Genomic DNA, 22,930 nt, shown 5'->3' on the forward strand with positions numbered 1-22,930 from the left:
GAGGCAGGAGGAGAGGTGATGACAGGAGGAGAGGTGATAGCAAGAGAGGTGATGGCAGGAGGAGAGGTGATGGCAGGAGGAGAGGTGAGTGCAGGAGAAGAGGTGATGACAGGAGTAGAGGTGAGGCAGGAGGAGGGGTGATGGCAGGAGGAGAGGTGAGGCAGGAGGAGAGGTGAGGGCAGGAGGAGAGGTGATGGCAGGAGGAGAGGTGAGTGCAGGAGAAGAGGTGATGACAGGAGTAGAGGTGAGGCAGGAGGAGGGGTGACAGCAGGAGGAGAGGTGAGGCAGGAGGAGAGGTGAGAAGGAGGAGAGGTGAGGGAAGGAACAGAGGTGAGGCAGGAGGAGAGGTGAGGCATGAGGAGAGGTGAGGCAGGAAGAGAGGTGATGGCAGGAGGAGAGGTGAGGAGGAGGAGAGGTGAGGGAAGGAACAGAGATGAGGCAGGAGGAGAGGTGAGGCAGGAGGAGGGGTGAGGCAGGAGGAGAGGTGAGGCAGGAGGAGAGGTGAGGAGGAGGAGAGGTGAGGGCAGGAGGAGGGGTGAGTGCAGGAGGAGAGGTGAGGGCAGGAGGAGAGGTGATGGCAGGAGGAGAGGTGAGGCAAGAGGAGAGGTGATGGCAGGAGGAGAGGTGATGACAGGAGGAGAGGTGATGACAGGAGGAGAGGTGATGGCAGGAGGAGAGGTGAGGCAGGAGGAGAGGTGATGGCAGGAGGAGAGGTGATGACAGGAGGAGAGGTGAGGCAGGAGGAGAGGTGAGGGCAGGAGGAGGGGTGACAGCAGGAGGAGAGGTGAGGCAGGAGGAAAGGTGATGGCAGGGGGAGAGGTGAGGCAGGAGGAGAGGTGAGGCAGGAGGAGAGATGATGGCAGGAGGAGAGGTGAGGGCAGGAGGAGGGGTGAGGGCAGGAGGAGAGGTGAGGGCAGGAGGAGAGGTGAGGGCAGGAGGAGAGGTGAGGCAGGAGGAGAGGTGAGGGCAGGAGGAGGGTGAGTGCAGGAGGAGAGGTGAGGCAGGAGGAGAGGTGATGGCAGGGGGAGAGGTGATGGCAGGAGGAGAGGTGATGGCAGGAGGAGGGGTGAGTGCAGGAGGAGAGGTGATGGCAGGAGGAGAGGAGAGGCAGGAGGAGAGGTGAGGGCAGGAGAGGTGGTGGGGCAGAGGAGCTGAGTCTGCTTCAAGCCCTGAGGATGGGAGGACTTGTTAGTTAATGTGCCACCCTGGGTTCTTGGAGGAACTGGTCTTAGGACTGGGCCTCGGTGGATGAGTTACACTTGGGCAGGCTGGATTCAGCAGTGTGCAGAAAAGGTGGCGCGGTGGTCTCCTCCCAGGTAATGGGGAGAGCCTTGGACAGGTGCAGAGGAGAGAGCGCCCAGGGCTTCCTGGCACACGTGCTCATGGGATGGCTCCCCTGCGCAGGGCTGAATGCAAAGCTGACACATGCCCACATGGCCCCCCTGCCCCCTGGGGCTCCCAGGCCAGACCGAGGTGAGGGAGGAGATGCGAGAACAGACAAGTGCATGATGAGAGGCAGCGATGGGGCCTGGTGCACTCCCAGCACCTGATCGGGGCGGGAGACACTGCAGGAGGCATCCACATTTCTGGAACATTGAAAGATCACTTGTTGAGGGTTCCCTCCGCTCATGGTGTGTGCTAACCCAACCAGGGGGTCGTATGAAAGAAGAAGAAATAGATCCCCGAAAATTCCTCCAAGCAGCACACAATACTATCTCTTAAAAAAGAATTCCTGAAGAGTTAAGGAAAAAGGTTTCCATGGCGACAATGCATGCTGGATCCCATAGTCCGGACTCAGGCTAGCACAGTGGGGTGTTTATGTGACTCTGCTTTATGCCAGACATGATCTCCTTCTGGGAACCCTGGCCCTCAAAGATGGCCACCCCTCTCTCTGCACACGCCATCCCCTCTCCTTTCTCCATGCCCCACCCCCTCTCTATGTGGCCTCCCAAGGGAAGGGTGTCCAGAGACTGTGGACTGACTCTATGTCAGTTACTGGTCACTTCGAGGCTGGCGCTGGGCTGGGCTCGGGCCACATGTAGGGTAGGGCACGTGGCAGAAGAATCAGGTTCCCACGAGGAGGGCAGCCAGCTCTGCGTGCGGCCTTTGCCAGTGGCCTTCCTCTCGCTGCACTTCAGCTTCCTCATCTTGAAAATGAGGACGACAATCGCTCCTACCTTATTTTGTGAGAATTGCATGAATTAATGTTTAAAGATTTACCTCCTGCGGGCACTCAGCATATTAACCTGCTGTGGAGAAGGCTGTCACTCAGCCTGACTTTCCTCATTGCTAAACTGGAATTGTTCATGAAGAGCCTCCCCACCCCCAGCAGGGTGGCTATGGGTCACAGTGAGGCCAGGGCCGTGACATTGGCTACATCCTGCCTGCTCCTTATCCCACAAGCCCGTCTCCCGTGTCTTGTGCACATGCCCCAACACAGACCTACAGGCTGCCTGTCTCTTCCATGTCTACTGAGAATTTTTATTAATAAATCTAGTTACATAAATATATCATTAAGCATTGTCATTTGAGAGACAGAGAGAAAGTCAGAGGCAGGGAGAGCCCCCATCTGCAGCTTTACTCCGCAAATGCCAGCAATGGCCAGGGCTGAGTTAAGCCAAAGCAGGAATCCAGGAACTCCATCCAGGTCTCCCTTGTGAGAGGCAGGAACCCATCACTCCTGCCTCTCAGGGACTGCATTAGCAATAAGCTGGTATCAGGGGCCAGAGCCGAGGCTCGAACCCGGGTACACCGTGGTAAAGTGAAAGCATTGCTTTCAGGTGTCTGTCATAATTCGCGAACCAACTGTAACCCAAAGCTTTATGAGCAGCTGTAGACTTATTTATATCTCATAGTTTTCCATACAATGTTGTCTCTGGCCAGGATCTGATCCAGGACGCCACACTGTATTTAGATGTCTCCTTAGTAGCCTGCCGTGGCTGACACGTCCTGGGTCCTACCTCCTCTTTCACGGCCTTGACCCTTTGAAGAGTGCTGAGCAGGTGTTTGAAAGACGGCCTCTCAATTTGGTTTTTGGCTGATGTTTTCCCGTGGTGATACTGGAGATAGGCATTTGGGGGGGAAGAATCTTTTTTTTTTAATTATTTATTTATTTGAAAGTCAGAGTTATACAGAGAGAGAGGTCTTCCATCTGCTGGTTCACTCCCCAACTGGCTGCAATGGCCGGAGCTGTGCCGATCCGAAGTCAGGAGCTGCTTCTGGGTCTCCCACACAGGTGCAGGGGCTCAAGGACCTGGGCCATCTTCTACTGCTTTCCCAGGCCATAGCAGAGAGCTGGATAGGAAGTGGAGCAGCCAAAACTCAAACCGGTGCCCATATGGGATGCCAGCACTGCAGGCAGCAGCTTTGCCCACTACGCCACAGCGCCGGGCCCTTTGCTTCCTTTTCTCTAAGTGTCCTGCTCTTGCCTGCCCAACTCCATTCCTCCAGGCAGGCTCCCTCCGGACAGCTACTCAGCCTCCAAGTCCTCTCAACCATCAAGCACATTCCAGGACTTGGTTCAGATGTCACTTATTCCACGAAGCCCTCCCTGATCCCCCCCCACACTAGGGAGGGTCTTTCACCGCGGTCCTCCAAATCCTCTCTGTTCCTTTGGCACAGAGTTATCACAGTCTACTTTCATCAGCCAGTATCTCGTCTGTGAGCCCCTGGGTGGACGGTTGACTTAATGGATGAGAGGTCATCTCTGTGCCAATAATTCCCAAATGTCCTTCTCCTGTTCAGATCTGTGTCTCGCATCCTGCGTCTGGAGACACCTCTGCCTGCTGGTTATCTCAAACTGAGCACCCTTTCAGGAACCTTAAAGCTCAACACGTGCCCCAGACTCTTCATCTCATTCCCCTTAACTATGCTTTATTTCTTGTGACCCTTATATTGGGTGGTGATTTCACCAACTACTTGGCTTTCTAGATTGGAAACCTGAGTGCTATTTTTCTTCCATTTTTCAATGAAGAAACTGAGTTTCTGGAAGGTTAAATGCTGGACTTTGAACCCGTTCTGCTGCTGCAGTTCCTGGGCCTGAGCCTGGCGTCGGTGTGTGCCTGCCCCCACCATCCCGCACCCTCCCGGAAGTCCTCCTCCATCTGGCTTGCAGGCCCCCAGCCCCACTCCCCAGCAGAACTGACAACACCCAGTGACATCTCCACGGAGCTGGTTTCCCCCCCTGTGGCTTTAAATAAACACATTTGATTAGGAGGATGTATCTTTCTATGCTGGTAATTTATTCCCTTCTATGCAAATTGTCCAACTAATTAAAAAAGAGGAAAAAAAAAAAAAAACCACAATTCAGACCAGCGAGCTCCTGAAAGAGAAAAGGTCCAGATCGGTGGAGTCAAAAGAGCCCGGGGCTGCGATCAGGCGGGGCTGGGTCTGAATCCCAGCTCCAGCGCTCTCTGGCCGTGGGAGCTGGGAGAGGGCACAGCACCTCTCCACGCCTCTGCTTCCTCACCCATGAAGGAAGGGTAGGAATTCCTGCTACACTAGGCTGCTGCGAAGATCATTTGTAGAATATCCAAATGCTTGGGGTTCTCTAAGATGCTTTGGAAGTAGGCAAAGGCTATTCCTTTACAATAAATTGTAGAAGAGCAGGTGTGGCACACATACACCTTTCGGGGCCCTCGAGCACCTGGTCGCACTGCTGGGAACCCACGGGGCTGTGACTTGAAGCAGGCGGATCTACTTTGCTGTGACTTGAATTGTGTCTGCTCCTCCCCCCTGCAAAGACGCTCAAGTCCTAATTCTCTGCTCCTCGCAGCTTGAAGAACGTGACCTTACTGACAGGTGGGGTCTTTACAGAGACAATCAAGGGAAAATGAGGTCACTGGGGTGAGCTCAGACCCAACACGATGCGCGTCCGTAGGAAAGGGAAAAATGGGCAGAGACCCACACGTAGGGTGAAGGGCTTGTGGGAGCAGAGTGAGGTGCAGCCAAGATAGCCAGGAAGTTCCGGAAGCTGGGGGAGGGGCACGGAACCAGCGCCCTCCCAGTCCTTAGGAAGCAGCTGCGCTCCTCATGCAGCCTCTGGAGCCCAGACAATGAATCTCTGGCTTAAAGAAACGTGAAGCCAGTATTTGCGGTGTTCGTCAAGACGCTGCAGCGTTTGTAAGACACACAGTCAGCGCTGCGCCCCTTCCTGACTTGTGTGCTGGCTGTCCGTCCCAAGAATCTAATTCAGTACATCTTGTGCTGGACGCACGAGCAGGGTGTGTGCCAGGGACTGGGGAGCCAGCAGTGATGGAAATGCACGCCCCTCGCCGCTGGAGTTGATAACGACAGATGCCAAGCACTTACAGCTCCGAGCTGCCGCTCTCTGAAATGCCCCACGGTCATTCGGACACGGCTCTTGCTGCTTGGATTAGCTGCTGGGGGCTTACACGCGGGTGGACCTGGCCCTGCCCTTGTGAAGCGGCCAGGCTGCCCCTTAGGGGACAGAACACAGGGTTCTACACAGCTTGTAGGGGTTCACGATCACCACAGCCTGCAGGGTGGTGAGGGGAGGACAATCCAGTGCCAGGAACAACCATCAGCACACCAACAGGCACACTCAGGCCACAGTGCAGCGATTAGCTAGCTGGGAGCTACATTTGGCATAGACGATCTAGAAAACATCCCCCTTCCCCCAGGTAAGCTGTGAGCACCCCATCTCCTGTTTTGTAATCACGAGGGTTAGAGGGAATGGCATCAGCAAGTTGGGCTTGAAATCAGCAAAGGTATTTAATTGCATGTGGAACAAAAACACGGAAAATCTTCTAAAGTCATTATTGCATTTTCTCCAGCGTGAGAAGTTGTGCTTTTAATTAATCATTCTTTCACCCCTCTCTTTTTGTTTGTTTTTTTTTTTTAAGATTTATTTTATTTATTTGAAGTGTGTGTGTGTGTGTTGAGAGAAAAAGAGAGAGAGAGAGAGAGAGAGACAGAGAGAGATCTTCCATCTGCTGGTTCACTCCCCAAATGGCTGTAATGGTTGGGGCTGGGCTAGGTCAAACCAGGAGCCAGGAGCTCCATCTGGGTCCCCTAATGGATTTCAAGGCCTCAGGTACTTGGAGCATCTACCAGTGCTTTCCCAGACTCATTAGCAGGGCGCTGAATTGAAAGCAGAGCAGCTGGGACGCAAACCAGCGCTGTCATATGGGAGGCTGGTGCCGCAGGCATCAACTACCCTGCTGCATCACGACTCTGGCCCTTCTCGGCAGCACAGATGAAGACTGCTGGGGCAGAGCCGGTGTTGTGGCATGCTGGGTAAAGCTGCTGCTTGCGCTGCCGGCATCCCTTGTGGGTGCCAATTTGAGTTCCAACTGTTCCACTTCCAATCCAGCTCCCTGCTAATGCGCCTGGGAGAGCAGCAGAAGATGGCCCAAGCCACTGGGCCCCATGCACCCACGTGGGAAGCCTGGAAGAAGCTCCTGGCTCCTGGCCTCGGACCAGATCAGCTCTAGCCGTTGCACCCATTTGGGGAGTGAACCAGTGGATAGAAGACCTCTCTCTCTCTCTCTCTCTCTCTCTCCCTCTCTCTCTCCCTCTCTCTCTCTGTCTCTCTCTTTATCTAAACTCTGCCTTTCAAACAAATAAATAAATATTTAAAAAAGAAAGCTCCTGGGGCTGGGCTCCATCAATCCACTTCCGTCTTCTGCATTTCTTCCGTCTGGGAGGGATGTCGGACATTTCCATGTTGGAAAGAGTGCTGCTCACTAAGCAAGGATGGCAGAGGGGATTCAGACCCCACGTGGCTGAAAAGCCATGGGCGCTGCTTCTTGCTTGGGGTTTGGCCTGTGGTGCCTTCCCGCAGCTCTGCGAAGAAAGCCTCTTTCAGCTGGGACCTGGAAAACCCATGCAGCTGAAGGACGCTCCCTGGGGCTGGATTCTGGTCTCTCTGTCAAGTCTCTCTTTCATCTGGGTCCCCTTGGACGGCTTCATTATGGCCAACTGGACTCTTCACAAATAAATTTGCTTTTGCAAAAGCCAAGAGACAGCTTTATTTTCCATGCAACACACGATGCGGGAAGAACTCAATTCTCCAGATTCCTCTTGAGAAGAGCACTGTGTTTATTTGGAGGAAGTGTCTTGAAAGAGCAATGGGACAGAGGATAGTCTAAGGCATGGGCCCTGGCACATTGAACTCAAAGCCCCCTGTCATTACTTGGGAAATGACATTTTCCTTCCCACATTTTTAGAATGACATGTAAATCCCTCAAGCAGTTGCAAAAGATGAACTTACTATTTCTCCATACTTAAGTATGTACTTCAAATATATTGTCTTTGAATTTTCTTTGGGGATGTACATGTAGCTCTTTGAATTTGGAAAATGCCTGCCACATAACCTAAAATAGCAAGGCCCTCTCTTTAAGCCATTGGCCAAATCCAACTGTTGGTCAGAAAACTTGTGACTTCATTAGTTAGTTCAAATAAACTTGACCTTGAGACAAGTATCCCACTTCTGAATTATGAGTCTTAGATGGAAAGAGATAAAGAGATAGATAGACAGATAGACAGACAGACAGATAGCTGAATAGTCAGTAAGGAGCCTTAGAGAGCATTTAGTTAACATTCCTCATTCCAGGACTTTGCTTTGCTGAAATGACTCCCTTTCTAGAGCAGTCCATTCTTGAATCTCTCTCTTTAATTGGGCTTAGGGGTCTTTATTCTCAGAGGTAGCAAAAACACTATGATAGTATCAGTGTTTGATGAGTGACCAGCTTGGTTTTTGCTGTGTGGGAGCAGGGTGACTGGGAAGAAGTAGAAGGCATAGGAGAGAAGCTAGCCCCTGGAAGTTGCCAGAGACACTGTTGTAGAAGCCTAGGGCTTTTGGAAGTTGAAGAACTGGAGAATTCATTTCCTGAAACAAACTCTGTGTACCCTCCGAGAGTCTGTTTCCTCACGTGGAAGATGCCCAGATAGTAAAAGCAGAAAGTGTGTTAAGAGTTCCATAGTTTCATGGAGAGGGCTGGAGACTTCCAACTCCAGGCATGGATTTCTCAAAACCATAAGGCATCACCCAAAGTCCTGCTGCAGAGGCGTCTGATAAGGAGGCCACGTGCAGGGGGCTTGGCTCACTGCCACAACTGCTGGGTGCAGACGAATAGGGAAACATCACTAAAGCATTCTGTCTCAGCCCAGACTATTTCCCTCTGTATTAAGTAGGTCAAGCTTTTTTACAGTGAATAAAAGAATACACTGACATGGATACTAAAATATTCCACTGTATAGGTCTTTTTTTGTCCCAATAAATTACTGTTTAAATTAAGAATGGAGCCTTCTTTCTTTCTCCAAGCCCTGTCTGGTGTCTTGGTAGTTGTTTGGGATTATTCTAGGTGCACACAGAGGAACCAAAGTGTACTGAGTTATAAACCTTTCTCAAAGTTGAAAGAGAGAGAGAGAGAGAGAGAGAGAGATCTTTGTGGCATGCTTTCCCAATCAGTCACCTGCCAGTCTGGACTCTTCTCTGGTCTGCTTTCCTTAGGGTGATCATTATTTTTCAAAATCTCAGGAAAGTATTAGTGGGAGCCTAGAATGATCCAGCTACTACAGAAACATTCTAGAAGTTGTTTTTTACATAAAACTGAACACCTGCTCTGTGGCCCAGCAAGTGCGCTCATATAACTGAATATGAAGGCATGGAGACTCGGACAAGAATCTCCTTAGGAGCATTTTCCTTAATAAGCAAAACACTGGAAACAGCACAGATGCCCACAGGTAGGGTAATGGGCAAAGTAACTGCATTCTATCCTCATTGACTGTGTACCAGTCAGCAACAGGATGAATGAGCCACTGATACATGTAATAACATCTAACAATCTCAAAAACAAGGTGTTGAGTGAAAAAAGGCTTAGGCCAGAGTCCATCTATCTGAAGTTTTGCAGTGGGTGAACCAATGATAGATGGTCTCAATGAGAGAAATCAGAACACTGGCTGCCTCTGTGCTGAGAGTGTGTGCAGTAACTGAGACAGAAGCCCAAAGAAGGTCCCAGGGGGATGGAGGTGTTCTAGAACTCGATACGCGTGTGTTTGTGCACAGAGATGTCCTTCGTCACAAGCCTACAACATGTAACTCAGCATTTGTGCATTTCATTTATCACATCTCACCTCAACATTACTGAAAAACCCAGGTCTAAACCAATGCTGAGTGCTAGCTAATGGCATTCACGCTGAACGGTTAAGGAGGAAGTATCCTGAAGTCTGCACCCGGGCAGCTCTCCTCTGGCACCCACACACTTCGATCCTCCCCCCAAGTTCAATGCTCACCCTTTTAGAGGTCAATGCTGTTTTATTTTTAAGCCTGGCACTATAAGGCTGGGGAAATCCCAAAGGATCCTGAGGTCTCTAGGGAAAGAGTGTGAGGATTGCAGAGGTTAAGTTGCTTTGGTGCAGGGCACTTTGTTTTCTTATCTGGGCCCTGCTGCTCCCATTTTGAACATTGTTTGAGATGTTAACTCTTGTGCACTGAACTGTTGTTATTTCCACTACTATTTATTTATCTATTTATATATTTATTTATTTATTTGAGAGAAGGGAGGGGGAGAGAGAGAGAGCACTGCCATCGCTTGGTTCACTCCTAGAATGTCTGCGGTGGCCAGGATTGGGCCAGAACTGGAACCAGGACCTGGAGACTCAATCCGGATCTCCCACATGGTTGGCAGGGACCCAACCACTTGAGCCAATGCTGTGCCTTTCAGGTTCTTCATTGACAAGAAGCTACACTCAGAAGCTGAAGCCGGATATAGAACCAGACACTCAGATATGGGATGCGAGTGTCTTATCTGCCAGGCTAAATGCCTGCCCATGGGGGTTGAATTATGTCCTCCCAAAAGTCATATTGAAACTCCAGCCACCAGTACCTGTGAATGTGACCTTATTTGGAGCTTGGGTCTTCACAGATAATGGAATTCGAACGAAGCCATTAGGATGACCTCTAACGCAGGATGGCCGGTGTCCTTGTACAATGGGTAAAGTTAGACACAGTGACAGACATATGCTCAGGGAGAATCCCACAGGAACAGAAGGGAGGCATCCACAAGCCAAGAAAGGAATAGATCTTCAACAAGCCACCAGAGACTCAGAGAGACGCATGAACACATTCTCCCTGCAGTCTTCGGAAGGAGCCAACCCTGTCGGCAGCTTGAACTGGGACTTGTAGCATCTAGAAACAAGAGACAACAAGTGCCCTGTGTGCATGTCATCCAGTTTGTGGTAGTTTGTTGTGGCAGCCTTAGGAAACTAATACAATGTCCAAATCATCTTCGTCCAAGACATTTTCTTTATATGACTTATTTTGCAAGCCCCCATCCACACACACTGAAGTTTGTGATATATGTGTAGTTGAATTCTTAAATATGACATGGCTTAGAAATGTGTTCCCACAGAAACTTGACTTTGATAGCATAATAAAGGCCAGGGGAAGACAAGATTTAATTCACAGAAATCTATTTTCCAGGTGACCTTTCAGGAATTATCTATATGTGATTTATTCCCATAGAGATCCTGAGAGTGAAAATGAAATTGCTTAATAAAACCATAAAGTTTTCACTGAGTTATATTTCAATATGTCTATGAAAAAAAGAGTGGTTCACCCTCAGTTAAAAGAGTAAGAGATTCAAGAGTAAATAGAAATTTTTGCCCACTTAAAGGAAAAGAACATGGTATCATTTCTTCCTCCTTGTCTCTTTTTTTATTTTTTTTAAATTTTTATTTGACAGGTAGAGCTATAGACAGTGAGAGAGAGACAGAGAGAAATGTCTTCTTTCCATTGGTTCACTCCCCTAATGGCCGCTACAGGTGGAACTGCACCGATCCGAAGCCAGGAACCAGGTGCTTCCTCCTGGTCTCCCATGGGGTGCAGGGCCCAAGCACTTGGGCCATCCTCCACTGCACTCCCTGGCCACAGCAGAGAGCTGGCCTGGAAGAGGGGCAACCGGGACAGAATCCGGTGCCCCGACTGGGACTAGAACCTGGTGTGCCGGCGCCGCAAGGCGGAGGATTAGCCTAGTGAGCTGCGGCGCCGTCCTCCCTTGTCTCTTTATCTGATCTCCCCGAACGTGACCAGTGCTGTGCTAGCTGCTGGTGACAGTGAGTGGCAGACACGGTCCACAAAAGACAGATATCTCTTCAATGGAATAGAACGGGAAGTAGCCGTTGAGTTTGGGACGGTATTTCCCAGACTCCTTTGTACCTAGGAGGAGCTCATGTGACTGAATTCTGGCCAATGGAGTGAGAGGAAGTGATGTAGGCCACTTCCCATCAGCCTGCTCCTTAGCGATACATGAGAAAGTGAGGTTCACTTAACTGCAGACACCTCATTTGCTATGATGGCTTTGGTGGCACCGATCAGAAACTTGCTAGTAGGTTAAGGGAAAAGTTGGTTGGGGAGAGAGGAGGAGTTTATTAGAATGCTAGCTTTTCAATCGGCCCACTGAGATAGGGAAGTGGTTTTAAAAGTTCGGGGTGAGGCTGGTGTCGTGGTGCAGTGGATTAAGCAGCCGCCTTTGACACTGGCATCCTATGTTGCAGTACTGGTTAGGGCCCTGGCAGCTCTGCTTGCCATCCAGAACCCTACTAATGCACCTGGGAAGGCAGTGGATTGGGCTCAAGTGCTTGGACCCCTGTCACTCATGTGAGAGACCTGGGTAGAGTTCCTGGATGCTGGCTTCAGCTTGTCGACCCTTGACTGTTGTGGTCATTTGGGGAGGGAACTAGCAGATGGAAGATCTCTTCCCCTCTCTCTGTCCCTCTGCTTTTCAAATGAATAAATAAAGTAAATCTTTGAAAATAAAAAATAGGGGTCAGTGCTGTGGCGGCGTGGGCTAAGCCTCTGCCTACAGTACCAGAATCCCATATGGGCACTGGTTCAAGTCCCACCTGTTGCTCTTCCAATCCAGCTCTCTGCTAGGCCTGAGAAAGCAGTAGAGGATTGCCCAAGTACTTGGGTCGCTGCATTGGTGTGGGATACCCAGAAAACTCCTGGCTCCTGGCTTTGTCCTGCCTCAGCCCTGGCCATTGTAGCCATCTGAAGAGTGAACCAGCAGATGGAGGCTCTCTCTCTCTTTCTCTCTCTCTCTCTCACTCTAACTCTGACTTTCAAATAAATAAATAAGTCTTAAAAAAAAAAAAGAATGGAGCTAAGTTGGTAGCCATGAAGAAGGAGTGACTAACAGATTTCAGAGGTAAACAGGGGAGCGTAGAAATGATGGAGTGTGTGATGTAGGCATGATGGCATATGTGACAAATTGCATGTGGGTGGTGATGCTCAGGCAGGCACCAAGAACACATTCTGCATTTCCAGCACCTGAGTGGACAGTTCTGGCATTGCCAGGGCAGGAAGACAGGAGCAGCAGCACCAGGTCCAGGGTGGAAGCAGTGAACTGTCTTTTGGTCAGTTGTCAGTTCAGGTTGGAACCATTGGTGTGCCCACAACAAAGTGTTTCATGACAGATAAGCATTTGAACAACACATCTGAGCAGATTCCCTCCCTAATATTCCACACGTTGCCATGCTGAATTAGCCTTTAAAAACGGTTAGGATTATTTTATAAGTGGCACCTTTGGACTCGAGAAGAAAGAAGTGATATTTATATCAGTGAAGGTCAGAAGCTGGCCAGACCCAGACGGAAGACGAGGGCTTCATTTGAAGTTTGAACAGAAATGCAGGAGTTCATTTTTAAATCTCTAAAGTTATAAGCTGGGATTTGTGCAAAGCATTTTACTCCCCATCGACTGCAAACAAGATAAATATCAATACTTTAGGGCTCACATAATACAATGCTAGAGTTTATTGAAGGAAATAAATACTCATGACAGTGACAAAAATTTCATTTCCCAAACTCGCTTCATGTAGCAGTTGGCAAGCGCGGGGACCGACGGCTGGCGATTACTGATCTGACCACATACGGAGACCCGCGGGTGAGCAACATTCATCTCTGAACGACGTTCTGAAACTCGGAGGGGCTTGTTAGATGGTAGGAGTAGAAGAGAGAAAAAATTAAATGCCAGGCAGAGGTAGGGCACTGAGCCCACTGCAAAGAGGCCTGGGAGTTCCAACTCCGCTAGCAAACTTGTTAGGCGGCCTTGGGTGAGTCTCCACCATCTAATTCTCCGAGGCCCATCAATTCCTTCATTTATTTAAAAAAAAAAAAAAAAAAAAAAAAAGCCAGTTCAGCAATGGGCAATGGGGTCTGAGCTTGTCCCCTACTTGACACTAACACTCTCTGTTCCACCCTAAATTTCAGTTTCCCAAGACTGCCCTCTAAGGGTGTGGGATCCTTTACAAAAGACTTTCTCTCTTCATGGACCACTCATCGCATATTCAGTAGACAGTGAGTTGGGGGCTAAACGAAGAAAACGAGGCTCAGAAGGGTCGAATAGCTTCCCACGGCGGCTGAGGGCTCCGAGGTAAGGTGCGCAGCTGCCTCGGTTTGCCTGGGACTTCCCTGACAGTCTCTGCTCGGTCTCCCAAGCCTTAATGTGTTGAGAGCTTGGACCTCACTGGGGCAGTGGTGGGAGGTGGAGGAACCTTTAAGAGGTGGAGTTTAGTGCTGGTGCTGACATCATTGGGAGTACTGCCTTTGGAGGGGATTCGAATAGTTCTCATGGGATCCCAGATCCTATGAGCATGGGTGGTTATAAAACAAGCAGACTAATTCCTCCCCTTCCTCTGGCTTCCTGCCTCCTTCTGTGACCCCTCCGTTGTACACAGACTCCCACCTGGAGCCATCTGCCGTGTTATGATGGAGCCAGCAGAAGCTGAGACCCGGCTGTCGCACCCCCCAAAGTGTGAGCTGTACAGGCTACTCCGCCTCAGGTGTTTTGTTCCAGCAGTGGAAAATGGACCCATTCAGTCCTACATCCCAGGAAATCCTTCAGGGGGAGGCAGTGGGGCCATCCTGGGAAAATGTAGCCTAGGAGATTTAACATTGTGACTGTCATCCCCCCGCCCCGCCCCGCTCTTAAACAAATATTTTCTCATGCCATCAGAACTGTGGTCTTCCCTTCCATTCTGTTTCTTGACTTCCACCTCCCCCCCATCTATCTCTCTCTACCTTCCAGAAGATTCTCAGAAATCCCTGGAGCATCTTTGTGGAATCTGGCTTAAAAAAGAAAGCAGGTGGCCGGCGCCGCGGCTCACTAGGCTAATCCTCTGCCTTGCAGCGCCAGCACACCAGGTTCTAGTCCCAGTCGGGGCGCCGGATTCTGTCCTGGTTGCCCCTCTTCCAGGCCAGCTCTCTGCTGTGGCCAGGGAGTGCAGTGGAGGATGGCCCAAGTGCTTGGGCCCTGCACCCCATGGGAGACCAGGAAAAGCACCTGGCTACTGGCTCCTGCCAGCGGATCAGCGCAGTGCGCCGGCCGCAGCACTCCGGCCGTGGTGGCCATTGGAGGGTGAACCAACGGCAAAGGAAGACCTTTCTCTCTGTCTCTCTCTCTCACTGTCCACTCTGCCTGTCAAAAAAAAAAAAAAAAAAAAAAAAAAAAAAGGAAGCAGGAAGAGAGGGTTTGATGAGTCACACACCAAAGCCTTTATTTCCCTCCTCTGGGCACACAGCCAGACTACACTTCCCACTTCTCTTGTGGGCAGGTACGACTCATTAGCTAGGTCCTGGCTAACGGTATATGAGGACACCCCTTCTAGGCCTGGGCCATTAAACACTCCTAATGCTCTGCTCTCTTTCTGCTCCTGTTGCATAGAGAAGATTCTAGAACATAGAGAGTATTGCTATGGGCCTGGGCCTGAGTCCTTGCTTAGCCGTAAGTTACAGTTAAAAGATGATCCTTCCCCCGGGCTCCTCTATGTCTCCATGCCTGGTGAGCACAGGTACCCCATCGGTTTTATCCAGACTATTTGTTCAGAGCCCTGTGTATGGCCAACAGCCTTGGAGGATGAAGATAGTGTTTTCTTGAGTTAGGGCCTGATGTACTGAGGCAAGGATCAAAAAGACATCCGTCCATTATAAAAGATGCAGGTTGCCTACACTTGGGGTTCCTCATCCATGGTGTAGACCCACAGCGTAGCACGTGCTGGGGCCGTGCTGGGGCCATGCAGCCTGGTTGCCAAAGGACTTAGGGAGCCAAGGAAACCAATGTGAATGAACACCGCACTTGTGTCTTTTGTCTCTGACCCAGGAATTAGCTCCCACACGATGAGGCCAGCCCTATTCGATAGCTTGCAGGTGCGGGACAATCTTAACTGCTGCCAGATCTGGACCGAGAAATCCACCTTCAGGATCACCCATATGGAGCTTCCTGATGTCGCGATGCGCCAGCGGGCTGCTGCAGCTGTTCTCTCCAGCAGTTCGTTGTCCTGACAAACACACAGGATCAGGAAGAACTGGTCAAGCGCCTACCCAGTGCTGTCTGCGCCGAGGCACCTGTGCCTAACACAGTGATGCTTAGTGTGCTTGCTTTCAAAGTCTGGTTGCTTCCCGCATCATGTGACCGGCCCGGTTCGAGTGGGGGCTCCTCACCAGGTAGGCTTTGGAAGGGGGTCTCTGCAGCCCCGGGCCCCATGGCAGAGGTTGGAGAGCTTCAGTCCCCCTCCCCAGCCCTCTTCCTACCTCCCGTTGTGCAGGCCAGAGAGACAGGGATGTCCCCTCCTGGGGGTGGCCTGCATTCAGTCCAGGGAGCTTGCTGCTGTTTGGGTGGAGGGAACAGGAAGACAGTTTACTGAAATGCAGAGAAGCGAGTTCATCTCCAGGAGGGAGAAAGCTTGGTCTTGATGATGCATTGTACAGTCTTTGAGGCAAGATTATTGACAGGGAGCTGGTAGCTGGATTTAGGCAACAAATTGCACCAGATACTGTTTTGAGAAGGTCTGAAGGGCAAACGCTGTGTCTGGAACCTGCAAAACCGTGGGTCCTCACCTTTGCTTCCTAGCTAGTGTCAAGGCGATGGCTTCCTGCCTACAGATGCCTGTAAGGTGAATCAGGGGAAACTCTGATATACATATGGGTTGCGGGTGGAATTGTGTCTCCTTCAAAGGCATGCTGAAGTCCTAATCCCTGGTGCCTGTGAATGCTGCCTTATTTGGAAATAGGGTGAGGGTAAGTCCTAATATGGGGTGACTTGTGTCCCAAGATGTCATGTACCGGGTTTAGGAGGGGTGGACACCATGTGACAACAGAGGTAAAATAGAGGCACGGCAGATGCAAGCCAGGGAGACACACATGTTCCTGCTGCCTTAAACGTTGTACCCACCCCTGCTCAGGTGCTTTGTTGCAACAGCCTTGGGAAACGAACAGCACTTGGTCAAACAGCAACAGAAGACGGGTCTTCCTTCCCATCAAGTCTGGTCCCGTAGAGGCCCCCGTGGTTCCCTACGTATCCGTCAGAGCTCACATGCCCGCTTCTCTCTTCAACATCCTCCCCTATTGTGGCTCGGCCATGATTCTGGGGGCACCAAAGCCAGATTTTTTTTCCCCCATAAGGATCCTCCAACTGCTTTAAACCTGGCTGCTCTGTGCTGTGTTTCATGTGTCTTGGCTCTTGCTGCTTTCCCTCTTGTGAACTCTGCCCCAGCCACACTTCCTCCCTGTCTTTGAACACACGTCTAGCCAGGAATTCTTGAGCTGAGTTTTGATGCGTTCATCCAGCATCATTGCACCTGCCATTGCTCATGTGCAGAGCTCTCTGCTCCAGCTCGTCCTCTGCAGCCTTCTATTCAGGCTAAAGGAGTTAGCCCCCACGTCACCTCCCATGACAGGCCTTGCTGTGCATGCTATCTAGGTCACCTCTCCAAGACGCTCACCCTCCTACTACCCTGTTACTTACCCATCAGGGAACTCATAGCACATAATATCTTGTTCCTTTATTTGTCTACATGCTCATTGCTGGTCTTACAACCTTGTCTATCAAGGTCACTATGATGTCTCCAGCGATTAGAACAGTGTCTGGTATCCAACAAAACTTAATACAGATGCGTCGAATACACGGATAGTTGTACTTAACACAAAGAACATTTGTTTCTGCACTGGGCATGGTTTGAAGTGTGCTAAATACATTAACTTGTTTGATTCTTGTTGCAACCCTGTAAGAAACACAGTGTGAGGATGACACAAAATGCAAAAGTAGAGGCAGTGACAATGAGGGACAATCTCCTAGGACTCGGGTGTAGGGAACCCACCTGAGATTTGCTTATGCACTGGGTGCAGGGTTGGGTGGGAGACAATCTCACACACATGCACACACACAGAGCGTTGATCAAGGCTGCTCTCTTTGAGATGTGCTGACTCTGGGCTGGCCCACTGGCTGCTGTTTGGCTCTTGGGTGCCCAGAAGTCATTCCATACTGGTCACCAGGACATCTATGTGAAGCTGTCCACGGCCCTGCTTCCGAAATAAAGAGTGCATCCATTTCTGCAGATTCTTTTACCTCCCTTGGGCTCCTTAGGGGAAGTGAGGGGCATGCCCTTTCTGCTCTGGAGCCCCACCAACTTCTTTGGGGTACTCTCCTACCTGGGGCTCAGTCTGGAGCCCAGATCCAGGCTTTTTCTTTAAGAACCCACTGAAGTATCCTGATTCCTCTCTAAAATCTATTCTGTTCTGAGTGGGTGGCAGCCTACAAAGGGAGGGAAGCCCATCTTGGCACAGACTCATGTTTTCGCCTAAATATTCAGTCTGTGCTGTAATTCTTCCCCCCAGGGTGTAGATTTCTGGAAGTTGGAAGTGAAGAGCTGGGAACAGATTCCCTTCTTCTCGGCTCTAAGCTCCCACATCCAGCCCCTGAGGCAGCCCCAGAGCAGGCCTGGAGGGGTAGACACAGAGGAGGAGCAGCAATATGGGGAATGGGTGGGGCTGGAGAACCACTTACAATTCCCAGTGATGATCTCACCCTTGAGAATAAGGAAGAGTTTCCTTAGGATCTGAAAAGGCATCTGCAAAAATTTCTTTTAAAAATATTATTTGACAGAGAGAGAGAAAGAACAAGAGAGTGCCAGCTTCCATCTCCTGGTTTACTCCTCAAATGCCTGCAAGAGCCAGGGCTGGGCTGGAGCCAAATCTTGGAGCTAGGATCTCAGTCCAGGTCTCCTACATGGCTGGCAGGGACCCAGCTACTTGAGCCATAACCTGCTGCCTCCCAGAGTGCGCATTCACAGGAGTGGGATTAAGTCCTGCCTCTGCTTTTGATAGAGTTTTCTACTAATGCACCCCTGGAAGGCAGCAGGCTTTGGCCCAAGTACTTGAGTGCCTGCCACCTATGTTGGAGACCTGGGTAGAGTTTCTGGCTCCTGGCTTCAGCCTGGCCCAGCTCCTAGCTGTGGTGACTGGGGAGTGAATCAGTGGATGGAAGATCTTTATTTGTCTTTGTTACTCCCTGCCTCCCTCCACCCCCACACCTCATCTCTCTCTCCAAGTCACTATGATTTCTTTTTATTTTTTTTTTAAGATTTGTTTATTTATTTGAAAGGCAGAGAGGTAGAGGCAGAGAAAGAGAAGGAGAGAGAGGTCTTCCATCTGCTGGTTCACTCCCTAGATGACTGAAATGGCCAGAGCTGCGCCGATCTGAAGGCAGGAGCCAGGAGCCAGGAGCTTCTTCTGGGTCTCCCGTGTGGGTGCAGGGGCCCAAGGACTTGGGCCATCTTCTACTGCCTTCCCAGGTCACAGCAGAGATCTGGATCAGAAGTGGAACAGCCAGGACTCGAACTGGTGCCCATGATTTCTAAATAAAGAAATATAAGTAAACGTTTTTAAAAGTCCTGCAAAGGCAGACTTGCTGTCTTTGCTGGTGACATTTAGGCAAGACTGACTATGACCGGGGGGGCCCTTCATGGGCATCTGAGTCTCATCCCCTACAGATTTCATGTTCCCTCCACTCCATACTTGTCTCCCTAGAGACTGTTGGGGGGCCAGCGCTGTGGCATAGCAGGTAAAGCCACTGCCTGCAGTGCCGGCATCCCATATAGGCACCAGTTTGAGACCCAGCTGCCCATCTTCTGGTCCAGCTCTCTGCTATGGCCTGGAAAGCAGTGGAAGATGGCCCAAGTCCTTGGGCCCCTGCACCCGCATGGGAGATCCAGAGGTACACATATCACAAGGAGCTGAGTGTTGTTGTCAGAAGCAAATGGATTTCACTCCAGCCTCTCCCCTTTGCGATGGGTGAAAACTTCGGTGGATTTTTCATCTTCTCTAAGCCTCAGTTTTTTCATCTGCAAAATGGAGGTGAGACTGTGTGCTTTGTGAACTGACGGACCCCCACCCCAGAAAGCAGCAGGGGTGCACAGGTAGCTGTGCAAATAGGCTAACAGGCAAGTAGTGTGTACAGCACAGACACATTGGCCAGAGGGATGGTGCGTGTCCCCAGCAGGATGGAGTGTGAGAGAGGGATATTTGATCACACTACTCAAAATGGTGTGCAACCTCTGTGTGGTTGATTTCTGGAATCATATTTCATATTTTTGGACTATGGTTGACTGCAGATACCTGAAACTAGGAAGCAGAGCCCCAGATAAGGGGGACCACTACCATTGAATGAGATGACATTGGATGGAAGGCAATGAGGGCAGCAGGAGTTGGGGGGGGAGTTGTGTGTTGGGTGGACTGTGCAGGTCTCTCTGTATCCTGCATAGAAGGTGCTAGAATGCTTGTTGGCAGATAGGAGGAGGGGGAGGGATGACGAGTTCACTTCTCTCTTTGGTGCCTGCAGCCTTGTGACAACTGGTAAATCCATCCGTGTGTGCGTGTCGGCCACGGTTTTCCAGGGTGACAATTTCCAGATTGCACTCACGTCTTAAAGCTGACAAACGCTTATCTTCCTCACCACAACCAATGAGATCACCCTACGGGGGCAAAGACCTTGTGCGTGGGTGCTGAGGGGAGCGCATGCGGGTTCAATATCAGGGAAAGCTCTGGAACAATTAGTGCTGTGTGACAGCCTCATAATCACGGTAATTATGACAGAAATAACCCTCACCTCCTGTATGTGGCTTGCGTTTTCCAAAGTACATCCATAGCCGGAGTGTGACATCTGAGTCTCTTTGCAGGCCTGGGAGGGAGATTCTGAGCTCTCTATACGGCCAGGGGCCCTGGAAGTCAGGGAAGTGAAGGGTCTTGTCCCGGGCCACACAGCTGCACCCAGTATCCGGCTCAAGGCTCCAGTTCCAAAATCTGGATCCCAGAAAGCTGTGGCTCAGGGAGCAGCAGCTGTCTGTCAGCAGATATGCTGGGAGAAGCCGAGCATCCTCTCAGCAAGAAGGTGGAGGCACTGAGCGCTGGGAGGTGGGGCGGGCAGTCTCTCTTGCTCCCTCTCGGGTTCGGGGGTCCCTCATTGTGAGACCCTGTGGACCAGTCCCTTCTGGGTGCATGGGAGGGGAGTCTGTGTTGCTTTACATCCTTGACATCAACAAACAACAACAGCCACCACCACGAAACAAGCTTGGGTGTGGGCAACTGGCACAGTGGTAGGATGCTGCTTGGGACACAGTATCCCATGTTGGAGTCCCTGGGTTTGAATCGTGGCTCTGCTGATCGAGTCTACTTTCCTGCCAATACACACCCTGGGAGAGCTCAGATGGTGGCTCAAGTACCAGGCCCCTGCCACTCATTGAGGACTCCGGATGGAAGTCCCAGCTCCTGGCTTTGGCCTGGCTCAACCCTGGCTGTTTTGAGCATTTGGGGAGTGAACCAGCAAATGAAAGATCGATCTCTCTCTCTCTCTCTCTCTCTCTCTCTGTTTTTTCCTGCCTTTCAAATAACAATTTTTTTTTAAAGCCACCCTTTGCCATATGCTCACTGAGGGGCTGCCTCAACTTCTTGCTGGGTTAGGACAGCAGAGTGTGGACGTGAGCCCACACGTCGGCAGGGACTGCCACCTCCCACCCTCAGTCGCACACAGAACTTGGTCTTTCTCCTGCACATTTGCTCCTCCCTGAACTTGACAAAGGGCTACAAAGGCAGATTTTCTGATGACCCATTGAGGTCACTCATTGGCTCCCAGACACTGACAAGAACTGGCCAGTCAGCCATGTTCAGGGCCGGGGTCTGTGGCCATGGTCTGCTTTGGAAGGTCAGCAGCCTCTTTCTGCTGCCGTGTGCTGCTGGCCTTTGTGGGCCCTCAGCGAGGGGAGCTCAGGTGTTCCCCAGGGCTGACTCCGAGGGGCCCTCCTTCCAGTGCCTTTGACTCTTCTTGGCTCCCCACGGACATCAGGCAACAGATGGCTCCTGGGTTGGGGAGCTGCCAGCATCTCATGGGTGCCGACATATCTAGAAAAACAGAGCTACTGGCTTCCAGAATCACCCAGAGGCCCTGAGTACCGGAGGTGAAGGCAGGAGGGTGTTCAGCAAATGTGGCCTCTCCAACAACCAGTGCCTCTGACTTCAGGCAGGTGTTCACTTCCTGCTGTAGCCAACATTTCCTTTCTGGAAGTTCCTGGGGCTGGAGGTAGGGGCAGAGTGTCTGTTCTGCTTTCTCCCTTTGTAAATCCGACAGAGCTGATCCGTGTCCTGGCTGCGTAGCGTATGCACTGGGGAGCCCTGGCCACGGCTCACTGCCCTCTGGGGTTTCATCTCCTCATCTGTCACTGAACCCAGTATCTTTTAGTATGAGGATTCATATTTGCAAGATATTTAGGGTAAGAGCTCAGGGCATGATAGCAGTTACCTATCGTTAATTATTATAATTATTGTTGTTATTAGGGGACTCATCAATCTCTCAGTCGTCTAGGAATTAGGGATTAGCCAGCTTTTCTTTACTACGATGAAATACGTGGCTAACCTTATAAAGAGAACACTTAGTTTAACTCTCAGTTTTAGAGGTTCAAGGCCGAGATCAGGTGGCCCCACTGGTTTGGCCTCTGGTGAGGCATGGGAAGGCAGGGACAGAGGCTGGGCACGAGAAGGACTGCATGGCGAGCCCAGGAACAGAGACGGAAGCTGGGCCCAGCTTGGCCTTGGTGACCAGTCCTCACGGGAGAACTCCCCTCCCAGGGCTCAATCCAGTGACCTCAGGACCTTGTTCTAGGCCCGCTTCTCAAGCATTATAACTGCAGTAAGTGTCCACCTGCCTAGTGCCATTAATTTGTAAATTTGGGATTTAAATATCTTCCTGAAAGGAGGAGCAGGAAGAGGAACAAGAGGAGAAGGAGGGGGAGGAAAGGGAAGCCAAATCCTGTTCAAACCCTAACCAGCTGTTAGGCTGAAATTCTCCCGCAGAGCAGAGGCCGTGGCCGTGGCTGTCGTGGTCATAGTTTCCAGACTTCCCCTGGGAGACACAACACACCAGGAAGGCCTGTCTGGGTCAGGGCTCAGCCTCCTGATTTTGATCTAATGTGGAGTCTTTAGAAATGAGAAATAAATACTTTAGAATAAATAATATCAAAAATAATAGTATTTATTGAACATAACATATGCCAGGCACCATGCTAAGTGCTTTCTAACCCTTCATTTCTTTTAATATCCTAGGCACATATTCGTATTAGTCCCAAAGAAGAGGAATTGGAGGTATCGTTAGGTTAAGCGATTTACTCTACAATGCTGTTGAGTCGTCTGTTGCTGTGCAGGCAATGGTCCTACAACTTAGGGGTTGACAACAGCAACTGCTCATCATCTCCTGTGCCTAATGACCCGTGAATGGAGTTGCTGGTGATGCACTAGGGTCTCCCTCAAGGCTGTCATGATCTGAAGATGATGAGGGTTCACTCATCCAGCTGTTGGCCTCCTCAGGGTTGATTGAGCATCCTTATGACATGGCAGCTCTCTTCTGTCCAGAGGGAGTGATCCAACATGGAGCAGAGACAATGCCGGAGGCTTCTTGTGGCCTGACCCCAGAAGTCACATGCCATCACTCCTGCTTTCTCATCACTCATTCAGTTGAACACTCACAGGGGGAACATTCAGCTCCAACATTTGAAGGGTATGTCAAAGAGTGAGTGGAGCAGGGCAGGCATTTGCATGAGCAGTTAAGACCCCGGGTAAGACACCAGCATCCCAGGTCGGAGCGCC

This window comes from Oryctolagus cuniculus, chromosome 6 (assembly GCF_964237555.1).
Source record: "Oryctolagus cuniculus chromosome 6, mOryCun1.1, whole genome shotgun sequence".
Lineage (NCBI taxonomy): Eukaryota > Metazoa > Chordata > Mammalia > Lagomorpha > Leporidae > Oryctolagus > Oryctolagus cuniculus.